This window comes from Sinocyclocheilus grahami, unplaced genomic scaffold (genome assembly GCF_001515645.1).
Source record: "Sinocyclocheilus grahami isolate Dianchi unplaced genomic scaffold, SAMN03320097.WGS_v1.1 scaffold883.1, whole genome shotgun sequence".
NCBI classification, from domain to species: Eukaryota; Metazoa; Chordata; class Actinopteri; order Cypriniformes; family Cyprinidae; genus Sinocyclocheilus; species Sinocyclocheilus grahami.
Genome location: NW_015506062.1, coordinates 199814 through 226588, shown reverse-complemented (window position 1 = coordinate 226588; position 26775 = coordinate 199814). Strand labels below are relative to the sequence as shown.

General features: G+C 40.0%; 1 protein-coding gene across 1 annotated transcript in view; it reads left to right on the top strand.

Annotated features, from left to right (window-relative positions):
- LOC107563625 (glutamate receptor ionotropic, delta-1-like) overlaps positions 1-26775 on the top strand; it is a 330254-nt gene that overhangs the window by 201138 nt on the left and 102341 nt on the right. The window lies entirely within an intron of this gene.

The window sequence follows — 26775 nt, the reverse complement described above, 5'->3', positions numbered from 1 at the left end:
TAAATTCTCTAAGGTGAATTTAAATCACTCGTAAAACGAGTTAGAACTTGAAAGCTTCATAGAACTCCGTCAACTCTCATTTCTATCATCTGAAACTGTATGTGTGTGTATGTGCGTTTTAGTTTAGGTTTTATGTCATCTAGAATAGCCAATAAAATTAATGTTTCATTTATAAATAATCATCGTCTGGTGTCATATAATTTCAAGGTTAAAACTGTTGCCAAAAAGATCCCTTGCTACCTAGCTCGTAGTTTACTTATAATGATTACCGCTCTAAGAGCTGACAAATTATCATAATTGTATTTAACCCGTGGCCAGGGAAAATACAGATACATAGTCAGTTTGTTAAAATATACTGAAATCACGGCTCGCTGGACGACCCTTGATTTAAAGTGTAACACAACAAATTTGAAATCGGTTTAATCAGGTGGACTTGGGATATTCAGATCCGAGTCCTCTCAAAATCTGTAGGAATTAATAATAATTATTTCCCTACAATTACAAATGAATAAAAATTCATTACAAGTAAAAGGATGCATCCCTTTTTTGGAATGCAGGGGGAAAAGGGGAGGTGTCCTGAGGTCATGCCCATATCACGAGTGTAGATCTCCCATCCTTCTGCTGGACAGGGAGCTCTTAATCTGTCGCTTTCTGTTTATCGGATTATCAATTTATGCGTTAAACGGTCATGGGGTCCGGGCGAGTCTGTCGCTTGAACATTTCCAGATACCATGTTCTGTTGTCTCTTAGATAGTTATTTATGCTGAAGTCGGTCAACGTTACACTGCACATCTGGTCCTCGAGGGGTTTAAGCACTGTTTTTATTTGAGTCTCTTGAGACCATAAGCTAGATGGGACAGGAACTGCTGAGACACTTCACTGACCCTGCATGACTTTTACGACCGCAGATGGAGATCATAGGGTGCTCCTCAGTTTGTCTCAATGGAATGTGATTGTTTCGTGTGTGACTCAATAGTGTGAGTGGGTCCGTTTGAAGACACTTCCTACACTTATTATACTATCAAGTTTTTTACATTAAAAAAAAATCATAATTTAGAAGTATTGAGCTATTTTCTGTCCTGTTTTGACCCCCTCTCATCGGGATGCTCTGTTTGAATAGGCATGGCGGATTGTAGACTTGAAAGTAAATGCCCACTGATATGATTGGCTAACAGTTGTGTATGTTTGAGAGCTACATCCTTCATGGATGAACGCTGCTGTGATAGGTTAAAAATGCATACATACTCAGTACATATCAAACAATCTGTAATAGCAGATAAAGCAATAGTGACCACGTAATAAAAACAGTTACTCACACTTGTGTGGTGTGACATTACTGTCAGATTCAATGTAATCGGCACAGCATCATCTTTTAGTTTCAATCTTCCTGAAAATCCTGTGTTGAATTGTGCTTTGTTTATAAACGAATCCATGGTAAAATGAAGTGAACAAAGGACCAAGTTCTTACTGACGTGGTCTGGAACTTCCTTAAAAATAAAGTTCATCCACTCTTTCCTAATGTATAGATCAGAAGGAAGGCAATGCAAACACTGTGTTTTTCCACAACTTGGCACTGCACAGTGTCTTGTTGCCTCTCTAGTTATTTACACACTATGTGCATGAATCAATGGGCAGGGCTAAACATGCAGTGATGAAGAATCAGGCGTTGACCTTCCTCTGCAGAGACTGTGTTTAGCCACACTATTACATCATAAAGTGACACATTCCACAACCTGTCGTTTTGGCAGATTGGCTTCAATATAAGCTGTTTTTAGACTAATGAGAAAGTTTTGAGTTCTGAAACGTACAGGATGTTTTAATAATACAATGACCTCTTATATGTCAAAAGATCAAGGGAATTTTGATTTCTCAGTTCATGACCCCTTTAAAGGAATAATTTACCGCAAAATGACTCTTCCCTTTGCATATGTTGTTCCAAACCTGAATGAAGAAATACATATGTTGTGAGCAGTGAGAAAAACCTCTATTAGCTCTCCATACCTCCCGACTAAAGCCGCTGTTTGATGAGACACAGCTGACTTCATTCTTCAATCAGCTGTTTTTCAAAGCCAAACCATTTAATTGATTATCATATAAGGAATGAACCAGCAGGATGGAAAGGGACCTTTCAAGACATTAAGACAAGCAATAAGCTCTTAGACAATATGTCTAGAGCTTGTTTTAATGGCTGTTATTAAATTCAACTCACATTTGATGGCTTTCAGGACACGTAATGATGAGATCTCACTTTTGGCACCCATTGTACTAATAATAGCAATTTTAAATTTAAAAGTAATTTTGCATTTTTATCCCAAGTGCCTCACAGTTCACTTATTCCTGGAATAATCAAGGGTTACAGTCTTGATCAGTATTATTATATTGATGGCTCACATTTGTGGGCTAAAAGCAGATTTGAAAATGAGGAATCTGAATCATGATGATTTTAAAGATTCTGGTTCAGATACAGCTAAACAATTTGATTGTGACTCTTTTAGAACTTGAAGAAGAGCCGTCCTCAGAAAAGCTGCCCCTAATCAGGGAGTCAAGGTTTGGTTGGTCCTGCTGGTAGAGTCACTAATTAATGAATCAGGGTTGCATTTCCCAAAATAATTGTTAGCCAATTTTGGTTACAAGTTTCATTGTTACCAACATAGATGGTAACAGATTCCTGATACCATTTTTTTCAATGAACATTCACAAACAGTATTGCAAAGTTGTGTGGTTGGAACTACAGTTCTCAACTTTCGTTCACAGATCATGCTTTTGAGCAAAAAAATCATGTCAGCTGTCAGCACCATTTTTGAAGAGTGCGCATGGGTTTAAATGCGGAAGTGGTTTAAATGATGGAGGTGTGACTGTGATTTCAGGAAACGTTTGTGGCCAGCTAGTTCATTTCTCAAATATGCGAAATATTACAGTGGTTCAGCTGCGAGTTAAGTCATTATATTGGTAATACATCCCCCAACATAGTCACTAGTTCTTGTGGTGTCATCAGCCAATTATGACATGACATGTTGTTATGATATGCTTTTCCTGCATCTCTGGAGATACAGCTCAGGTGATTAGCTGAAATACAATTGTGCCCATGAGCAAAATGGTAGATTCCAGAAGCCAGCTCAGCATCTCTACATAATATGGACTTCTTTAGCCCCTTTCACACAGAGATTCCGGAAAATACACGGATAATGTGTTCCGTGATTTGTCCCGGGATCGCCTTCAAAACACCCGGTAAACAAGTTGCACGTTAACGTGCATCATCACTACGACACACACTTTACAGCATTGGTTCTGGCATTTGTTCACTTAGGGCTTGTTCCAGGACTGATCCCGGCAATGTTACTAGGTCCCCAATCTATTGATTCCGGAATCAATCCCGGGACATGTTTGCATTCACACAGAAAGCACTCCGGCAATTTCCCAGGACCAATGTGCAGTGTGAAAGGGGTTTTAGGTATCAGCATGAGAACTTATTCCAACTGAGTTTGGCATTAGCATGTTGCTAAACTAACAAAGTAATACTTTAATAAGCATTAGAATGCACTGCATACACAAATATTGATTGAAATAGATATAATGTAACAAGAATTAATTAATTGAATGAAATGCCAATAATGCCTTAATAATACTGTCTAGGTAGACAACTCATTAAGACTTGGAACAGAAGTACAACCACATAGCTTCTAGAGTGTTCTTTGGAAAGACTGCTTAGTGTAATCTTTTGAACTCATTTACTCTTGACATTAATATAGTTTTCATAACAGCCAGTATATACATAAATATTTTGCTTTTTAATATCATGTAAATGATGGATGTCTCTCTCTGTAAGCAATGAAGTGTCCCCTCCCCTTGCTTTTCAAATCCCCTGAGCAACATTTTTTTGATTCTATTTCAATTGCAATCAGACATTGACAGCCTGTTTTGGTGGATATAAATCATCTCTCATGATCAGAACAGTGCTGATATTTTCTACAAACTGAAGGTGCTGTTGTGAACAGATTAGATCAGCGTTTCTCAACCTGGGGGCTCAGCAAACTTCTCAGAGGGGCACAGATGATGTACAAATGTTTGAAATATGTTCTGTTTAAGCAAAGAAGAGAATTCAGCCAAAGAATATGTGGCAGTTCTCTTTTGGTTCATGATGTATATCATTACTTCAGTTGATTTCAAATGTAGAAGATTTGAAAGAATAGATTAAAAACTTATATGTAATTGTAAATTTACAAACACATAATAAATTCTACTTGCATATGGTAATGAAAGTGACAGCGTTTTAGTACTTAAGGTTGCACTTGGTCTTGAGACAATATTTTTCTGCTCTTGGGCTTGTTATGGACATGGAGTCATTTAGACATCTAGTCATGTATTTAAACCAGTGTAAAATTTGGTATGGTAATTGCGCATGTATGTGTGTGATTTTGTGTTCTCATTTTTGAAGTTTAACAGCAAAATGCTCACTACTCAATACAATACTTTTTTTAAGGCAAACGGCTTTGGAAAATCGTTAGTGCGAGTAAATGATGACTGAATTTTCATATTTCAACGATTCTTTTATTAGCTGAGGCAAATACTGTAGCTCTGCTACTTTTTTTAACAAGTTCACTCTGTTTTTGTCAAGACAGGTAAAATATTAATGAAACTTTGTCACACAGAAGAAAAAAGTGAAACGAGTTTGGAAAGAGTAAATGATGATCGAATTTTCACATTTCAACTGTTTTGTTATTATGTGAGGCAAAACTACCTCTGCTGCATTTCTTCAAATTAGTTTGTTCCATATTTATCAAGACAGGTAAAATATGACTTTTCACAGTCTGTTTACTTGGAAGCATTTTTAAGTTTTTTTTTTGTTTGTCTTTCACCTTTTCCATTTTCTTTTGATTATTTACATGAGTATTATATCCTCATAGAATGTTATAATATTATTGTGGGAGTTCAAGTACAGACACTCTTTTGTTGTCAAACAGCAGGACTTTTTGAAACATGAAGGTAGGAGAGTGTTTCGCCCATGCACACTTTTAGCAACTATTCCCTAGTTACCAGTTGGGAGGTCCTTTTATTTTTGTTTTGGGGTATGTTGTCAATTCTCTGCAGGCCATATCTGCAGTGGAACAAAAGGCTGCATCGTGGTGCAGCACTCAGCTTTACAGCAGGTATTTTCAGAATCGCTCAAAGGCATGGCAATAAACTCTAAATATTCAAGCCCACAGATGCTTTTGCTATTTCATGGACTCCAGAGGTTCAAAGACGGTCTCAACAACAGATTCCTACCTTTGATTTTGTGCCGTCATGCTACTTTTCTACTTCAGATATTAAAAAAGCACAAGTTTTCTTACCCTCTGGCTCATGAATACAAACCTTTTTCTCCAGTGGATCAAATAACAATAACTGTGACAAGTTTCACATGATTTTTCATACTCTACAGCATAAACAGTCATCATCTGCCATTTTACTGTATCATTGGGTGGTCAATATAAATATTCTGGGGTGTTAGTTGGCTTGCTGGTATTTTTGGAAATGTTGATTGTAGACAATGGGTCATAAACAGGCAGTTTTCTTAAACATAAACATAAACTTGAAATGTGAAAATGTGCATGCCATCCACATTACTCTTTGACCATGAACTCCCTTTATGCTGTGTGGGAACTGATGACTTCAGCACCCAAAATAAAGGATATTTTACACGGTGTGCGATAGGCTGCCTCTCTTGTGTACATCCGTTTTACATGCAGGCCGTAATAACAAGAGCAACAAAGACTGCAACTGCTGCTGCTTCAGCTAAAACAGGCTGCTTCTCTAAATGAGGTAATTTCTGTAAATATTACATTTTGTGTTCCATGTAAGGGGTTGCTACTAAGACTAACAATGAGTGAATCAAAAAAGAAATCAACTTAAGCAATCAATAAAACCACAATTATTTCTACTGAAAAAAAAGATAATTAAGCTGACAGTGAGTATTATGTTCTTCAGTTCACTTTATTTTGATAGTTCACTATAGAATATTAGATACCATTCACTATAGAATATTAGAAATGTGGGGTGATAGTGCTAGACCGAACAGAAGAACCCGGTATTGGTATGCTTCGCCCCCGTAAGCAAACCTCAGGAACTCCCTCTGTTTGGGAAGGATGGAAACATGGAAGTATGTGTACTTCAAATCTATGGTGACGAACCTATCCTCGGACACGATTTGCATTGTGATCTGTTTCAACGTCAGCAGAGGGACACACTCTAAAGCCTCCTTTCTCAAGAAGGGTAGCCATTTCTTATTCCATCACCAGAGCCTGCTCAGGGCGTACCACAGTAAGTGTGACCCGGCTGAATCGAGGAGGGCGAGAACTGAACGATTGTAGCCTCTTTTCACTGTCTGCAGGACCCAATGAGACACATTTGACAAGCGTCTCCATGCTTCCAAAAAGTCTACTAAGGGAACCAGCCTCTCAAGACTGGCCTCTGGTGTTGTCAGAACAACCGACTCGGTGCCCTGAAGCGGATGACTGGTAGAGACCTACTGGTCTGGCTGTTCTGATATCCTCACTAGATGTTGTGAACCTCCCAGGACCGCTACATGCGGAGACTGAGAGGTGTGCTTGCTGGAGACTGCTGTACCCTGAAGCACCGGAGGTGGCAGGGTTGACTGATATGCAACCTGAGGGCACTGAGGAGAGACGGGCACCTTATGATGAGGTGTACACTGCTCTTCCCCAGAGGGGTCTGCCCTCGGAACCCCGACGCTCTCGGGTTCAGGACTTCCTAGAGATAATGACGGTCCGCAGATCCACCTTCTCCCTTGTTGGCTTTGGCTGAGAGTGCCCCCCGACCCCTGATCTCTCTGTGGGGGAGCCCAGGAGGCGACCCTCTTTTTCTGCTGTGCCCTGTATGAGGAGCTGGTAGATGGCTGGGGCTGCTCCCGTCCAGCAGGCTTTACCCACCAAAGCCGAAGTTTGACTGATTAATTCATGCACTGGCACGACACAGACACTTCTCACGCACCTCAAAGACGTACACAACACAGAGTGCTTGCTGAAGAGCAGAAGCTAATGCTTTTTACACCGGGTGCACTTTTGAGCTTCCTGGTTGTTACGTCACCCCACCTGTGATGTCTCGCCACTGATTTTACACGTGCTTCAGGACATGGTCTCGCAGAGATGTTCCCAAAGCGTTTCTGACGCAGAGTTCCTGAAGGGGAAACTCCATTTATTGTTATTTTGGGGAGAAGATGGGAATAGGTTTACACTGATACACACTTCAACTAAATGCTATTTATAAAGTTAATTTCTCATGCTCCATCCACCTTCTCCCTTGTTGGCTTTGGCTGAGAGTGCCCCCCGACCCCTGATCTCTCTGTGGGGGAGCCCAGGAGGCGACCCTCTTTTTCTGCTGTGCCCTGTATGAGGAGCTGGTAGATGGCTGGGGCTGCTCCCGTCCAGCAGGCTTTACCCACCAAAGCCGAAGTTTGACTGATTAATTCATGCACTGGCACGACACAGACACTTCTCACGCACCTCAAAGACGTACACAACACAGAGTGCTTGCTGAAGAGCAGAAGCTAATGCTTTTTACACCGGGTGCACTTTTGAGCTTCCTGGTTGTTACGTCACCCCACCTGTGATGTCTCGCCACTGATTTTACACGTGCTTCAGGACATGGTCTCGCAGAGACGTTCCCAAAGCGTTTCTGACGCAGCATGAGTTCCTGAAGGGGAAACTCCATTTATTGTTATTTTGGGGAGAAGATGGGAATAGGTTTACACTGATACACACTTCAACTAAATGCTATTTATAAAGTTAATTTCTCATGCTCGTGCATAAACTTCTTTGTGTATAAAACTCGTAGTGTAGCTGAAGTACATACTATGCCGTTAATCACCAGTGGGCTACTAACGATCCGCTACAAGTTCGTGTTTACGTGATGGTTGTGGTGAAGTACGCATTAAAGAGATTTCTACTACTCAAGTACTAGCAAGCTGTGATCCTTGAGGACACTGTTGAAGGTGAGATGACATCTCCTACTGTGTGGGCACTGCATGGGGTATGTTTTAGATGTATCTTTTGCATTATTTTGAGCACTGTGTTGTCAATGGCACGGAAGCTCTTTCTGCTCTCCTACTCATATTGTCATGGATGTGGGCACATGTAATGCATTGAAGTGACAGAGACTAGCTTGTGCTGCTGGGGAAAGATTCTGTGCAGCCCTAAACACCAAATCTTGCCCTGTCTTTCAAATTACATAAGAGGTGTCTGACAAGACAGATCCAGGTATTTCCAGGTTCTGGTCTGGGTTTGCTTCAGAACCCTAACATTCCACTGAAATGAGAGGGAACTGGTACTATAGGATGGAAATAATAATTGTGTATTTTATACTACATGATTTAACCCTATAAAACCAACTGTATCATGTTTGAGAGGCAAATTTCTAAGGCCTCTAAAATTATCAACATCATCAAAACTTTGCTGAAAAATCTGTTGTACACAATCTATGCATGCCTTCTGTTATTTATTTATTTATATTTTGCAAATAAAGGGCCTTAATTCTAAAAAAAAAATTCCAGCTCCAGGCCATAGTACACGTTCTTTAGCTGTGAAGTTTTACTGATTTTTATAAAGTAAATGTAATAATTAGTTTATTGTTAGTAATATTTCAAGATGAACACTAATGGACTGAAGCAATTTAGGTTTAGTTGATTATATTATATTAGCGGTGCTCCGATTGATCGGCTACCGATCACTATCGGCCGATAATCGCTTTGGGATGTTTGATCGGCGGTCTCTTAAAAGGCAGATCTCCAAATACCGATCTCAAGCTGATGACGCTGCCGTGAGAAGGTTTGGTCTCAGTCTCTGTCCGGCGCGGGTGAAATAATTATAATTCTGAAGGTGAGGTACTCACCTTCATATTTCTTCATTAAATAACTTATAAAGTAATTTGAAAAGTTCGTGTGAGACGTAATTTCACGAGACATAAAAACGCACGCTCTCTCAAAATACGCAAATGTCTTCAAATCACCACAAGACTAACAATGAGTGAATCAAAAAAGAAATCAACTTAAGCAATCAATAAAACCACAATTATTTCTACTGAAAAAAAAGATAATTAAGCTGACAGTGAGTATTATGTTCTTCAGTTCACTTTATTTTGATAGTTCACTATAGAATATTAGATACCATTCACTATAGAATATTAGAAATGTGGGGTGATAGTGCTAGACCGAACAGAAGAACCCGGTATTGGTATGCTTCGCCCCCGTAAGCAAACCTCAGGAACTCCCTCTGTTTGGGAAGGATGGAAACATGGAAGTATGTGTACTTCAAATCTATGGTGACGAACCTATCCTCGGACACGATTTGCATTGTGATCTGTTTCAACGTCAGCAGAGGGACACACTCTAAAGCCTCCTTTCTCAAGAAGGGTAGCCATTTCTTATTCCATCACCAGAGCCTGCTCAGGGCGTACCACAGTAAGTGTGACCCGGCTGAATCGAGGAGGGCGAGAACTGAACGATTGTAGCCTCTTTTCACTGTCTGCAGGACCCAATGAGACACATTTGACAAGCGTCTCCATGCTTCCAAAAAGTCTACTAAGGGAACCAGCCTCTCAAGACTGGCCTCTGGTGTTGTCAGAACAACCGACTCGGTGCCCTGAAGCGGATGACTGGTAGAGACCTACTGGTCTGGCTGTTCTGATATCCTCACTAGATGTTGTGAACCTCCCAGGACCGCTACATGCGGAGACTGAGAGGTGTGCTTGCTGGAGACTGCTGTACCCTGAAGCACCGGAGGTGGCAGGGTTGACTGATATGCAACCTGAGGGCACTGAGGAGAGACGGGCACCTTATGATGAGGTGTACACTGCTCTTCCCCAGAGGGGTCTGCCCTCGGAACCCCGACGCTCTCGGGTTCAGGACTTCCTAGAGATAATGACGGTCCGCAGATCCACCTTCTCCCTTGTTGGCTTTGGCTGAGAGTGCCCCCCGACCCCTGATCTCTCTGTGGGGGAGCCCAGGAGGCGACCCTCTTTTTCTGCTGTGCCCTGTATGAGGAGCTGGTAGATGGCTGGGGCTGCTCCCGTCCAGCAGGCTTTACCCACCAAAGCCGAAGTTTGACTGATTAATTCATGCACTGGCACGACACAGACACTTCTCACGCACCTCAAAGACGTACACAACACAGAGTGCTTGCTGAAGAGCAGAAGCTAATGCTTTTTACACCGGGTGCACTTTTGAGCTTCCTGGTTGTTACGTCACCCCACCTGTGATGTCTCGCCACTGATTTTACACGTGCTTCAGGACATGGTCTCGCAGAGATGTTCCCAAAGCGTTTCTGACGCAGAGTTCCTGAAGGGGAAACTCCATTTATTGTTATTTTGGGGAGAAGATGGGAATAGGTTTACACTGATACACACTTCAACTAAATGCTATTTATAAAGTTAATTTCTCATGCTCCTGCATAAACTTCTTTGTGTATAAAACTCGTAGTGTAGCTGAAGTACATACTATGCCGTTAATCACCAGTGGGCTACTAACGATCCGCTACAAGTTCGTGTTTACGTGATGGTTGTGGTGAAGTACGCATTAAAGAGATTTCTACTACTCAAGTACTAGCAAGCTGTGATCCTTGAGGACACTGTTGAAGGTGAGATGACATCTCCTACTGTGTGGGCACTGCATGGGGTATGTTTTAGATGTATCTTTTGCATTATTTTGAGCACTGTGTTGTCAATGGCACGGAAGCTCTTTCTGCTCTCCTACTCATATTGTCATGGATGTGGGCACATGTAATGCATTGAAGTGACAGAGACTAGCTTGTGCTGCTGGGGAAAGATTCTGTGCAGCCCTAAACACCAAATCTTGCCCTGTCTTTCAAATTACATAAGAGGTGTCTGACAAGACAGATCCAGGTATTTCCAGGTTCTGGTCTGGGTTTGCTTCAGAACCCTAACATTCCACTGAAATGAGAGGGAACTGGTACTATAGGATGGAAATAATAATTGTGTATTTTATACTACATGATTTAACCCTATAAAACCAACTGTATCATGTTTGAGAGGCAAATTTCTAAGGCCTCTAAAATTATCAACATCATCAAAACTTTGCTGAAAAATCTGTTGTACACAATCTATGCATGCCTTCTGTTATTTATTTATTTATATTTTGCAAATAAAGGGCCTTAATTCTAAAAAAAAAATTCCAGCTCCAGGCCATAGTACACGTTCTTTAGCTGTGAAGTTTTACTGATTTTTATAAAGTAAATGTAATAATTAGTTTATTGTTAGTAATATTTCAAGATGAACACTAATGGACTGAAGCAATTTAGGTTTAGTTGATTATATTATATTAGCGGTGCTCCGATTGATCGGCTACCGATCACTATCGGCCGATAATCGCTTTGGGATGTTTGATCGGCGGTCTCTTAAAAGGCAGATCTCCAAATACCGATCTCAAGCTGATGACGCTGCCGTGAGAAGGTTTGGTCTCAGTCTCTGTCCGGCGCGGGTGAAATAATTATAATTCTGAAGGTGAGGTACTCACCTTCATATTTCTTCATTAAATAACTTATAAAGTAATTTGAAAAGTTCGTGTGAGACGTAATTTCACGAGACATAAAAACGCACGCTCTCTCAAAATACGCAAATGTCTTCAAATCACCACATCGCGTCTGCACTATAAGCGAGCTGCACACTGCACAGTTGACACAGGAATTGTCACTTGCACAATCGAGGCAGTTTATAAATTGCATTACTTTTTTTTAAATTCTTGCCCGTGTTTAACCATTCAGCGCTGGTGCGCTCTCCTGGAGACCGTGCACACATGCACACTCGCAGCACACACACATAATGCCAAGTTCACATTATTCCACTTGCAGTGCTCATGTTGACGCTCATGTTAACGGATTAAAGCGTTCACCGCACACAGTTGCGGTCTGGTGTTCTGACGATTTGTGCTACCCTGCCAGATTTGGCTACCTCCCATTAAAACAGATGGTAGCATAATTTGATAGCGAAAGTGCTACCTATCAGATTTTGCTTCCAGCATGATATTAATAAAGTGTGAGGCTTTATTAACATGTACCCCTACCCCGACTCTAAACCTACCCTTACAGTAGGATAAATACAGTGTTGGTAGCATAATCTGATAGGTAGCATTATTTGTCAGAACACCGGAAGTGCGTCCAGGAGCGGTGCGTCTGCAGCAGTGCAGAGATCGTTTCCGCACCGAGTCTGTTGCTGCGCTGCAAGGGCTGAATTAAAAGTAACAGCGCATTTTTTGCAGTAAATATGAACATGGATTGACACGAAAATTTAGTAATTACACCATAAATGCATATAATTAATGTCTACTGTGTTTCACAGTCAACAGATATGTTTTTTTGGCTAGGTTTAAAGGAAAAGAGCACTTTTAGATAAACAAGGCAATAATAGATGGTACTCGTGGAGGTACGGAAACAAAGTTCTTTATGAACCGCAGGATTGCTTGCAATAAAGATTTAAATGCAAAAGGAAAGGCAGTAGAGCTGACTATTTCTGTCAATGGTAAGTTTGTGATAACGTAAGAAAAGTAGTTTAAATGTTTTGCCACTTGCTTGAGCAACTTAATATATAAATCGAGAAGTAAATACAAAATTAAAATGCATTGAATAATGTGTTGCTTATATTCATTGTGTTTAAACATGTCTGTGAAAGATTGTATTACTGTACTGTGTAAAAAAAATAATTGCAATGCTGAAAAAGCATTTTCAGTGACAATGTTTGGATTTGAAATCAAAATAATGGATACATTTTGTGTTTGTGGTAAACAGCCACGGATCAGTAGCAGACTCTTCTGTGAAAGCTGCTTCCCCTCTCACAAGAGACACCTGAGAGGGGAATTCCCCCCCCATTTTCAAAAATGAAATTCAGGCCCTGAATAAAGGTCTAAAAATCCTGATTGGAGTATCAATATAAATAGTTATAAATGCTAAAAAGAAGGCTTTAAAAAGATCGGTATCGGCAGATACTGCTTTCTGTGATCGGCGATCGGCCTCAAAAATCCTGATCGGAGCACCCCTAATATATATATATATATATATATATTAGAAAAGTCATGTTAACATCGGAGTATTACATAAGATACATAAGGTTTTTGAGGAACATGTATTTGTCCATCTCTCAGTCATCTTTGTTTTGGATTGCATTATGTTTTGCCTTCCACAAAAAACAAACAAAACAAAAACAAAAAACTACAGAGCTTTGATTATAAAACTAAGCTCTTAAATATCATCTTAGACTTATTATTGGGAGATATAGAGTGATATTTATATTAGTCATAGTTACATTAGCATTTAAGTAGTCTGATATACAGATATCATTGGTTTATATTATATGCTATCAGAATTTCATCTTAATTTTTTCATCTAGATTTTTTCTAAATTCCAGAAACTGCATATTTTTGCTTAGTTTGGGCCTCTGGATAAAACTGAAGTTTTGTTTTCCTCCTCAGGTATGAGCTTCATATTGTCCTATATCATATGAGCCAGGCTTTACAGGGTTAAACATTCACTTCTTAGACTCGAAGAAATACATCTCTTGGTGCATCTATTTCTGCTACGACTTACCTTATCACCGCTCAATCTGTCATCAGCACTCAGTGGACATTAGACCTTTGGCAGATCACTGGATTTATAATGAAAGACAGAAAATGGAGATTGCATTCACACCAAGGACACAGTAATAATGCATGGAAGGCTGCTGCCTGGACCTTCAGTACCCCCTGCAAATAGAAACACGGCATGAAGTTTATTCCTTGATATTCAGTCCCGATGCAGCAACACGTCTCAGGACCTCATTCAGTTCCCTGTGGTCTGTTCCCACGAGAGAGTGCCACAATAGCAGCACAATACCAATATGTTTGAAAAGAGTTAAAGTAGAGGATCCACAGTTATGTGGAGACCTTCTGTCTTGTTTTTTTCTCTCTCTAAAACATTTTACGTTTTCATAAAATGCACATTATAAATCCATACTAAATGGCCTCCTCGTTAAATAGTTTTTAGGAATTTTAGGAAATTTAGAAATCCTGACTTGGACATGTCTGGGAAAAGAGGAAAGTGTGGTCACCCTACATTCATGCCTGTAGTATAATTGCAGTTTTGTGCAAAGTTTGTTTGTTTGTTTATCAATCATGTCTGTATATCACTAAGAGCAGTAGTAATAATCATGTTTTCACTCATTAGCAAACATTACTATCAATGCAACATCTGCATTTTAAATAATAATCATACAACTTATGACATTATGACATTCACAGCACTCATTTACAGAAAAAAAAACACTTTATGTTCATTCCTATGTCTGTCATTACATGATACGCTAAGGAGACTTCCCCATCACGACATCTTCATAAAGAAGAAAAAAAAGATGGGGAAAAAAACAGATGATTAATTGAGATTCATTGTTGTGCTCAGGAAGTTATCTTAACAAATGTCACAAGCTGCCAATGCAGGCACTTATTCTAAGCAGCATTTTGAAAAAAAAAAAAAAGATTTTTAAATGCCTGTGCGATTATAACTGCTAATCAATAGCACAGCAGAATTTAATGGAAATCTGCCTTTTATTATCATCATGCAGAGTCACTCTTGTACCAGAGTTCTGCTGCAGAAACAGAAAGAATATGGATCTTATAATAAATTGTTTCACTTCTGAAATGACTAAAGACCTGCCCTATATTTTTCCTCATTGAATTATCCATATTTCCCTGATACATGTGGTTTCATGTTGACTTTAATTATAAGTCTGTCTGAGACAGATCTTTGTGTTAACTGTAGATACATCTACAATGCACCATGTTTTTGATGGATCCTGACTTTTGAGTGGATACAAAGTGTACGCCCATTTATAGCAGGATTTTTTTTTAAATCATTAGAGGATTTACTGTAGCAGATCACTGCACCAATATTTTGAATGACATACGCAAACTAGTTGCTCCTGATATTGTTTATAATTTCACTTATGTTCACATTTTTCAGTTCAACCAGATCAGAAAAATCAATCAAATTTGTCTTATGATAGAAGCGTAGACAGAAGAGGTGACATTTTGCTATCTTGGTGTTATTTAATAATGAATGTGGTGATTATGCTCTTCAGATCTTTGAGAAGAACAGCCCTGCTGTTTCCACTGGTCGACACCAGATCAAATATCTGGGCCACTGTTAATGACCCCATTACTCTGCTCTGATGGTTTCTATGGGTTTGATGTAGCAATGGTGACAGCGTTGTTTATCCAAGTAAATGGGCATATTGAGCATAGGTGTAATCACTCTCCTCCGAGACCCTGACCAAAATACAGTGGAATGGAAAGGCAAGAACGAGTTTTTTTATAGTTTTATTTGTGATGAAATACCAAATCATTACTGAGATGTGGCTGCTGGGGTCAATTGCATCACATGGCCTGCGTTTAAACTCAGCATCTGAACACAGAATCATCACAGTGATTGAATGGGTTCTATGGCATGAATCTCCATGCAGGACTGTTCAAGGTAACATCAGGGGGAAAAATAGGCCCTGAAAAAACTGCAGTGATATTCACTCAGGTTTAATGCAATAGTTTATCCAAACCCGCAAATATTTGGTGAATCTTTAAAACACAAATAAAGCTATTTATAATGAAACCTGAACAGTTTCTGTCCTTCAGTGGAAAGTCCAGGTAACCAAAACTAGAAGATCCAAAAAGGTCACAAAGGCATCCTATGAATCCATATCTTCTAAGTTTTGGTTACCTAGACTTTCAGTGGAGGGACAGAATCATCTCAGGTTTTATTTTTTAAAAAAAATCTTAATTTGTGTTTCAAAGATTAACCAAAGTATTGAGAATGATTAACCAAATTATGTGAGGCTGAGTAAATTATGACATCGTTTTCATTTTGGGTAAACTAACCCTTTAACTTTTGTAATTAACTGATAATTTTGCCACCTAGTTTACATGTACTATTGTTCACAAAAGTCATGTGTGTTTGGAATGACGCGAGGGTGATTAAATCAAACATTTGTTTGGACACTATTATGAGTGAGCAAGGACAAACAATGTGTGTAATGAACTGGTTTTGTTATGCACTAAATTAGTGTTGCTTTCAGTGGGAGGTACTTGTCCAGAGTCTTTCACCTAGAATAGGTTTTAAAGCTTTTCAAAAGAATTATAAAAGCATTACCGTTAGCAGCACTGCATCAACACGTAGTATGTTTTGAACACGGTTGGGCACTTTTACGGAATGATCAATTTATGTCTAGTCTGTTTGCTAAAATTAAACTGCTATTACCCCTCCTCTCAAATGTTTTGATGCACTGAATCCTGAACATTGTTATTAAAAATTCAATTTTACTAAACTCTTTTAGTGAATTTTGCATTAAATCTTCACTCCTAAATACATATATATGTAAAACATGTAACTGAAAGCTTCTTGGATCTGTTGTGATTTAATTTATCTCCCAAAAATATCAAACTTGAATTAACTTGTGCACAGTGCCTCAGAGGACATCTGTATACTTTCATGAATATTGATTTGACCAGGTTGTTACGCACATGTAGAGCAACCCCACTGAAGCCCTGGAAACTAATGAGCTTTATTAGTCTTAGACTTTCAAACCAGTTCCACTAGGTGTAGCAGTGACATATTGCACTGTGAATCTTTTCTACCCTGGAAGCATTGAAGCTGCATATTACCTCAGAATGTTGACTAATCATGGACCAATCAGCTGTGAATTTGATGCTAGACTTCTGCAAAAAGTAAAATGGGACACTTTGTTTTATAAAACAAATAAACACTGGCGTAAAGTTGACTTTAATTATTTTACAGTAGCCTAATTTTACACATGATAGGCCTTGCTAAGTAAGGCCCTTGGCATCAATGTCTAATGAGAAAAGGCCTTACACATGGGTTCAATGTAAGCTGCTTCTGCGTAGTCAGAACACTATCCACAAACATAGGAAACATAAATTTACCAAGAGAATGTAAGCCAACATCTCTCTGGAGTCAAAGACGGGCAGCATATAGTCAACAGAGGAAGTGTCTTTCAGTCCTGTAGAGGAGCACTATCTTTATGCTGAGTTTGTTTTCTGATACTCCCTGACCTCTATCCGCTCTTATCAGACTGGCCAGACTGACTGTGGCCTTTTTAAAGTCTGCCCTTGTGTCCTCTATTCTCACGAATGTGGCTTCTACAAAGAGCCAAAGCATGTCTGCCACAGCAAATAGCAATAGTGGCAGGACTTTACATTGGTACACCCCTTGATATATGTTCATGTCTTTCCACATTAACTCTTACGATTTCTTACTACCTTTAAAACATAAAAGGACATCATAGCTGCACTTTTGGGGCTGTTCAGTGACATTACACTGTCTTCTAATATATCTAGTTTTGACCAAAATGTAAGGTAGCTTCACATGTGTCCTTTGTGGAGAAGTAATTTCCAGAATACACTGCAACAATCTCATTAGCTACAATATGTTTACATCCACCCAAATAATCTGTTAATAATCAGACTTATGGCTTAATCGAATTAAAGGTCAGAGAGATCAGAGACTGCCTCCTTGGCCGCGACAGGACAGGCGGAGAACTCGGAGATGGCCTCCATGGCCGTAATAGGACAGGCAGAGGGTTCAGGGATAGCCTCCTTGAGCATGACAGAACAGGCAGGATATTCAAAGGTGGCCTCCTTGGCTATGACAGGACAGAATAAGTGTTCAATGAACACACAATGAAAGGGGTTCACAGGAGATCACTGTGGTCAAGACAGGACAGACAAGGAGCTCACAGGTTGGCACCAACACAGGACAGAGTTCTGGGATTTGAGCGGGCTCTGGAGCGGAATCATGGAGAGGAGCGGGTTCTGGAGTGGACTCGTGGACTGGAACGAGTTCACAGACTGAAGAGCAGTATGTGGCCCAAACACACACACACGATAGGACAATAGGACCACCTCTGAGACCCCCAGACTTGACATAACCACAGTCCATTAGTGATGTTTGATCCATGAACGATTCGTTCTTTTGAGCCGGTTCTCCGAAAGTAACCAGTTGAGCCGGTGCACAAAATCAAACTGAATCAAAATTTAGTTCCGTGTTGATGACGATTGACATAGAGCCGAAGTAGCACGTCTGACTCAAAAAGAACTGCAAGAGCCGGTTTAACCAACTGTCGAAGTTTGCCAAGGGATTGCCAAGGATTTTGAATAGTGAGTTGCACTGCGTGTGTATCACCGAGGACTTGAACGAGTCTGATGCGTAAAGTTTCTTTATAACAAGCAACACGTAGGCTACTGGAGATATGCTTATGAATCGTTTTATTAAAAAGCCCTGGATTTTTTTTTATTGGAAAATACTGAATTTGAGCACGGTTTATTGTGCATGCGGATCATATTTTAAGTTGTTTAAGTTAAATAAAGGAGTTTATAAGACTCCTTTTAAGTTTATAAGGTTTATTCTTTCTTTATACTTTAGACATGTAGAACATATCCGTGTTTGTGCATCAGTGTCTGTAATGTGTGCTGTATTTGAATCTTATCATTGTTGGCTTGTCAATACTGCTCAGTCATATCTGACATAAAGGATCCACGAATAAAACTGTGACCACTAACACCATTAACTTAAGTGAATGAAAGGCAATAATCAGCAATATGTATTCACACAAATAACTTTTTATTTTAATGTTTCAATATGTGTTGACACAAATTACTTTATTTTAATGTTTCATTGACACAACATGGCACTGAGTTGTTTGAAAATAAATGTGTAGTGACATCATTGCTTGATGACGTCAGGAACCGATGAATCGGCTTTTTGAACCGGTTCAATGAGCCAAACTGTCCGAAAAGAACCGGTTTGCGGACATGAATCAGACTTTGCATCACTAGTGTCCATGACGGCTGAGGACTCTGACGTAGCACCCATGATGGCTGGAGACTCTAGCATCCGTGACAACTGGATGCTCTGGCGTGGTGGCCATGTTGGGTGAAGGCTCTAGCATAGCAGCCATGTTGACTGGAGGATCTGACATGGTATCAAGACTTCACAAAGATTAAGGCGAAACACTGAGCTTATATAGGCAACCCTTATGAAGCAAACCAATCACAGGTGGAAGTAATCAGTTTCAGAACATGAGAATCATAAATAGTTTTTGCAAGGGATTCTGGGAAATGTAGTTTCTGGAGAAGCTAAAGAGTAGGAAGAGGGCCCTCTGATAGAGATCATGGGGCGCTCCAGATAATTGGTATAACAATTACAATGTTTCATAATGGTTATACTGCCTTAAATAGTAGCAGGCAGTGTAGACAGCAGACAGCAAAACAGTTCAAAATGTTGAAATAAATCTGGCCTTCATAAAGTTTCATTTACACTACACCACCTAGAGCTGTTATCTGTCCACAAAGCGGTTTATTTATTGACTTATTTTTTACTTTTATGTCAACTAATATTTTTTTGCATCTTGTTTGCTATAGTGAAACCTCTTCAAGTTTCTCTAGTACATTATATTTGGCTTGTTTCATCATAAGATTAAAAGCACAAATATGTGGTTTTTCAAAGCAAAAAAAAAAAAAACATCTTTGGATTACCAACTCACTTATATAAGAAACAGACTGCCGGACTTTTATTTGCAACACATCAAATTAAGTCTGTAAAAAAAGCTATGGGCATTACATTTTTTCTTCTAGTGTTGCATACCATGTACTCATCCTATTTTCTGTCTGGTACTGTAGACTTCTGTGTAGTTGTTTTCCATGAAAACCTTGTGGATTTTTTTTCCCCTCTGGTCAGGCCCTACATTTTGTTCAGGAATGCATGTGCCCCTTGGCAGCACAGTCAATAGTTTAGGTGCAGTTAAAGTTCTGCTTTTCAAGATTAATATTTTGACAGTTGACACTAAACGACAGCAGCACTGGCTGATATTCTTAGAAATGTCTGAACAACAAAAGTTTTGGTTCTAGGAAACATCAGCAAATAATATGATGAGTCATTCATGTATATTCAAATGTTAATGAAAATCTGTTAATCAAAGTTTTTAACTATGACATTCAACATTTTAAATGTATTTGAACAAATTAACAGTTTAACACAATATAAATGTTGGTAGTGTTATGAGCTACACAAATTATTAAGTCTGCATGTTAATTTACAAATCCAAGATGAAGGCTTTGATCATGAATATTAATTTCATGAGATGTTTGCTTAGTAGGCATCACTTTTTGGATGAAAGTTTTGTGTTAACAGTAGTTTTTAACTTAATAAAACTTAAAAACCCAACTCTCGATGTGAAGTGTGACACAGCAATTAAATATGTTTTTTGCACATTTTCTAGTGACAACTTGGATGGAAAGAAACAAAGGGCAGCCAATCACATTAGCTCACATTATATTTGCAAATACTTACATTGTAGAGCAATGACTGTCTTCATTATTTTCTTTGTAACTGCACTATAGAGACATGAAGATGACGAACACATTGGCCTCAAAAAGAAGCATAAAGAGAAGATTTAGAACTTACTTTTGTAACCCCACTGTGCCGCTGATGTAATTACTACCCTTAATTAGGCCTGTGTATCGACATGGAGGTTGAGGGCCAACTATCTCAGCGCTTTGTGATCCCGAGTTCACAATGCGGCTTCTCATGGCTGTCTCAGCCTCTTTTATCCAGATAATCTGTGCCTTTGTGTGGTAAAACTCATCATCTCACCACATTGTGGCCATGTGTGCCTTTGATTTGGATTTGCAGGTGTTGCCGCCCCCTCTTCCACTGCCCACACCAACTGAAGAAACTCAACAGGGTAGATGTCATATCCTCACAGAGACCAGCATGATGTTTCATCTCAGCATCATATTAGCATGAAGAGCTTGCTATTCACATGGCCATTCACTCATGCTGCAATCAGAGTGGTGGCAACTGTTCCGTGAAGGGGATTTGAATATGAGAGACAGAAATAAGTGCAAGAAAAAAAAGGAAGCAAATTAACTATCTCAGCGCTTTGTGATCCCGAGTTCACAATGCGGCTTCTCATGGCTGTCTCAGCCTCTTTTATCCAGATAATCTGTGCCTTTGTGTGGTAAAACTCATCATCTCACCACATTGTGGCCATGTGTGCCTTTGATTTGGATTTGCAGGTGTTGCCGCCCCCTCTTCCACTGCCCACACCAACTGAAGAAACTCAACAGGGTAGATGTCATATCCTCACAGAGACCAGCATGATGTTTCATCTCAGCATCATATTAGCATGAAGAGCTTGCTATTCACATGGCCATTCACTCATGCTGCAATCAGAGTGGTGGCAACTGTTCCCGTGAAGGGGATTTGAATATGAGAGACAGAAATAAGTGCAAGAAAAAAAAGGAAGCAAATTTAAAAAAGGAGTCTTTTGATTTGCTGTGTCTGTGTATCAGCATCAGTAATATTTACCTCCGTAGATACGGATGAGTTGTCTTAGTGAAATGAAGCAGGAATATTTAGAAGGATTTACTTCAATGAAGGCAATAAAATTTCAAAAGTATTGTAAAAAAAAGTTTCCATAGTACAATATATCAGCCTAGCGAAAGTGTTGTTACTTATGCCAGTTTTAAACTTTACAGTTAGTTAGGTCAAATAATTATGCACATCTAATTTTTCCCATATTTCTGAGTAAATGTTGTGTAATGTAAAATTTGTTTTATTTGCTTTCATTAAATTGTATAAATGTCTGTCTTATATTATTTATGAGCCACAAAGCATACTTCCTCTTGGTCAATTTAAAAGTCAAGAGAACATTATTTGAAGAGATATTCAGCATTATTATCCTTTTTCAACCTTACCTGTTTTGAGGAAAACTGAAGAAATCTGTTTTTGGAGAGAATATTGGTTTGTATGTGTTTTGGGTTTTGCAAAAATGTATGCATAGTCACGCTTGTCTCTTGAGATCAAGATAGCTTTTGTTCTTGTGGCAAAAGCTCACATCATTCAAATGGATCTGGTCTGCTGACTAAAACCTGGAACATGACAAAAAAAATCAAAATAAAAAAATTAGGTGTGTGCGGTAGTAAAATCTCATTAATGAAAGGTGGTAATTTGAGACGATGTAGATTTCCATCAAGATTTGTGAATAAAAACACTATAAGGTTGAACACAAATTACAGTGAGATTTCCCGATTAAACTCAGTAAATTTAGTTGATTTCTCATTAAAGGGCTATAAAAATATATAAAGGTCTGCTCTTAAGTAATGTGGGATTGTTGAGCTGTTTAAGAAAATCTGATGTGGTCGTAAAGATGATCTGTGTCTAAATAAATGCAATTCTTGTCAAGACAGAAGCAGCAGTTGTGAGTGGGGTTGCCAACCCTAGCTCTGCCCCTGTGTTAATTATGTTAAAGATTTTAATGCGTTAAACTGAAAAAAATTATTGCATGCATTAACGAGTTAATTTTTACAGCACTAGTAAAAATAAATAAAATAGATGAATTCCAACTTTGCAATTACTGTATTTCCAAAAGTTTACTTTGGCAAAGTACAAATCTACAGAGGGAACTTTTCTTCTCCTTGAAATATATTGAATTTCATGTCTTGATGTCTACTGTCTTGGTTGCTGTACAGCTACCAAGGTTTTTCCCAAAGCGTAAACCGCTTCAGAACCACCTGGTCTTTCTCTTAGGTCCCTTTAGGTAACTAACAGCCTTTCTAAATCCTTCCCAACCTCTCCAATGTAAAGGCTTACTACTTCAAAAATGAGACAGAAAAAACTATTGTGAGTGGGTCTACAGCTTTAGAGTAGCTCATCCAACTCTAACGTGAAGGCAAAACAATAATAATATTTTCTCTCCTCGCAATACATAATTTCCCTCTGCTCAGTACATATTCGATGTGACTGAACTATAAAATTATTCACGCTCTATGTTTGCCTCTTCGTGCCCAAACAGCAAACATATGTAATTCTCCTTGGACCGTTTAGCTCTTCAAATTGTTTTTCATTTTTCAAACGACTGCTGCTGTATTGATGGAGCATTTTGCTAGTCCACTGAACAGATGTATTTAATGAGTTTGCAGAACTTGGACCCAAACTCAGATAAACTTCACAAAATAAATTACTTTATGGATCCATTTTTTTGAATGAATTAATCCTCTTAAAATGAAAGGTGTTGGTTCGGAATCATAACAATTACTACAAACAAAACATGGGGCCTCAAATTTGCATAGATTTCTTCCTAAAAGTGTTTGTACGCTTACACAAAATAGATTTTGCTTATGCACAAACGTTTTCTAATTAATAAAACCAAACGTAAACCTTTTAATTAGTGAAAAATGTGTATATGTTTATCCAAGTCTAGCCTTCTTTTTGAAGAAAGGAGGAAAACTAGCCATACCAGCTCGCTTGTTCTGCAGTTGCTGAAACGTCGCATGAGCTTGGGTCCTAGGGATCCAATGTTAAGGTCAAGGCTATGGAGCGTGAGCGGTCAGTTTTTCTTTTTTTTGCTTTACACTGTTGCATGTGAGGAGTTGTATTCAAGACCAGAAGCTTGCAACGTTTATGTTTCTATTTAATCCTGCTTTGGACTCTGAGGAGTTCAGTCATGGACAGGACCTCACTTGCTTATTCAAGGAGAATAGACTGGCGATAGATTTTGTTGCTTCTAGCTACCGAACATTCGGCATGTGCAGTTGGTCACTTCATGGCTGATTATTCTTTGTCATTTCCACCGTGACAAAAGTTCAGCTGTGCATTTTTGATCAACGTTTTCCATTTTACCATGTAGGCACAGGCTAAATCGGAGAACAATATCAGACTGTTTAAGCTTAACTGCTTTTGACCTAGTTTTTGTTCTGTCAGTTGCTTTGTGTTCCATGTTTTGAATGACAACTGTTAATTCAAATGAATTAATTTTCTTACTCATGCTCCACACAATAACGCCTTTGGAGCTAACATGACTACAAGTCATTGTGCCTATTTTGGGACAGGCTAATTTTGAAGAACTGTGTCAGACCTGGTCTGCCTTTTTATTGCTTTCATTGAGATTCTGCTCTACGAGTTCTGACGTGTTTCAGACAACAACATTTCGTAGTTTACTCTGTTACACATCGTACAACAAAGCCTTTGGAGTATAGGAGCACTGCCCACATAATTTCAACATACTCTCCATGATGGTTGCCAGGAGACTCGGCTTTTTGTGACACCAAAGAAGGACAATGGTTTGGCATGATCATGGGATTTGCTTTTAGGAGCAAAGCTTATCAATTCTAGGTTCTTCTTTTTGGTCTCACCTTAGCACCTTGTACCTTCACAAAGTGCATGGACGTGAATTGGCTCCATTGTGGCTCCAGGACAAATGCGTCTTGGATTACTTCAACTATTAGCTGATTTTGGCTCAGTCTGAATCTTTGGTGTCTCTTAGCATTGAGTTCTCAATTATCATCAGATGAGTGTTTTGTTGCTGAGGCAGAAGAATGAAAGAATTTCTGGCAGTCAATCTGAACTTATGCATGATGCATGCACATTTGTCTACTGCTCATGTCCTTTTGCTTTGCTTCTGAGTCAGTTCAGGATAGGGCAAAACATTCCTGTAGGTCTGTTTCACTGAGACTTTTGGGTATCATGGCACTGGCTTCAGGTACCATTACATCTGATTCATATGGGACCATTTTACTGGTGGGTCAACAGCTAAGGAATTTTTCCCTGCCCCTTTGAACCTTACTAAGGGTTACGCACAAATACTATCAGACTCTGTTACAATGGAAACAACCCAGAGTCTGTTACTCTAAGATGATTACAACTGACATGCTGTCAGAAGGTTGGGATGCGGTTTTCAATGGTTGCCCGGTCTACAGAGTCTGAGGGGAGATAATTTATGTGGCATATGAATTGGCTTGAGATGATGGTGGTATTTCTGGCTTTGACCCACTTCCTTCCAGATATGCAAAGCTGTTATGTAGACATTAGACCAGACACCAGGTAGATTGTCTCATGCACAAACATTCAAGGGGGAATAAATTCACGCTGCATTTAGAGCTTAGCGTGGCACATTCTGCTTTGGGTATAGATAAGGATTTGGGTATAGATCTGTCGATAAGGTCAGTGCACATGACAGGTCAATTGAATCTGGGAGCAGATATTATCTCATGGCATGGGTTAAGACCTGGAGAATGGAGGTTGCATCCTCAGATTGTGGGTCTGAGTTTCAGAGGGGCAGAGGTAAATCTGTTCTGCTGAATGACCCAGCACCCTATTTGGTTCTCTCTATCTCTTAAATTTCCTTTAGGGATGGACAATCTGGCTCATGCTTGCACGAGGGTCCACATGTATTCCTTTCCACTAACAAGTCTTATTATGCTAATAATTGCAAGAGTGGGAGAAAAAAGAGTGCATCTTCTGTTGGTAGAACCTGTTCCCCTTCAGGAACTCGAGCTGCGTCGAGGTCGCTTTGGGAATGCCTCTGCGTGACCGTGTTCTGAAGCACGTGTCAAATCAGCCCAATGGAGTAGCGAGACGTCATGATCGGGGTGACGTAAGCACCAGAAAGTATAAAAGCGCATTCCGGCAGAGCGCAAACCAGCTTCTGCTCTTCAGTAGCACTCTGTGTATGTGTCTGTCTATTTACTGTTGTCTGTCCGCACAAGCATATATAAAAAACAATCATGAAAAAGTCTATGGCGAGCGAACGGCATTACAAACGCTGTGTGCCTCCCTGCCCACGATATCTGGCGGCGGGGCATTCACACGATTTGTGTGTCGTTTGTTTGGGAGTATGAGGTGTGATTCGTGATTATGGGGTGTGTTTCGTGCATTCGCCAAAATAAAATGTCTTTTGGCCAGCCTAGAAACAGGACGCTCGTCCTAAAAATAATTAGACGAGCGTTTTCTGAATCCAGATCACAGCCTTCACAACAAGAGCCTTCCGTTTTTTACCCGATCTCCATGCTGAGGTGTCAAGATCGTGGAAGAAACCATACTCATCCCGTATTTACAGCCCCACAGTCTCGAATTATTCAAAAGAACATCTTGGGGCTGAATGATAAGGGATATGGGGCGATCCCAGTGGTGGAGCAGACGCTTGCGAGCTATCTCTCCCCATCCTCAGCATCATCCCTGAAGGCCCCGAAGCTTCCCACCAGGCCCATTAGGCTTACATCGAGTCTGGTTGGGAAAGCTTATACAGCGGCAGGTCAGGCTGGCGCATGTTTGCACACCATGGCGGTGTTACAAGCATACCAGGCTGACCTGCTCAGGGGTGGGGCTGCTGAGCGGGAGCAGCCCAAGCCATCAAGCTCCTCATATCGCCAGTCTCAAAAGTCCGAGGTGGTGGAGCTCATTTGGAGGGAATTTGGCCAGGAGGAAGTGGATCTACTTGCGTCACAGGAAACAACACACTTGTCCACACAGACAACACATCGGTGGTCTCCTACATCAATCAGCAAGGGGGTCTGCGTTCGCGCTCCTTGTACAAGCTGGCACGCCAGATCCTTCTGTGGGCTCAGGGGAAGCTCCTCTCTCTAAGAGCAGTTTACATCCCTGGGTATCTAAATCAGGGGGCAGATATCCTGTCGAGACAGGGGCTGAGGCCCGGGGGATGGAGGCTCCACCCCGAGGTGGTGGAGCTCATTTGGAGGGAATTTGGCCAGGAGGAAGTGGATCTATTTGCGTTACAGGAAACGACACACTGTCCGCTCTGGTTCTCCCTCACGCATCCAGCTCCACTGGGTCTGGATGCCATGGGGCAGACGTGGCCGAGGCTTCGTCTGTACGCTTTTCCCCCGATCGGGAGTTCTGGCGAGGGTACGCCGGGATGGGGTCCATCTGTTGCTAGTAGCCC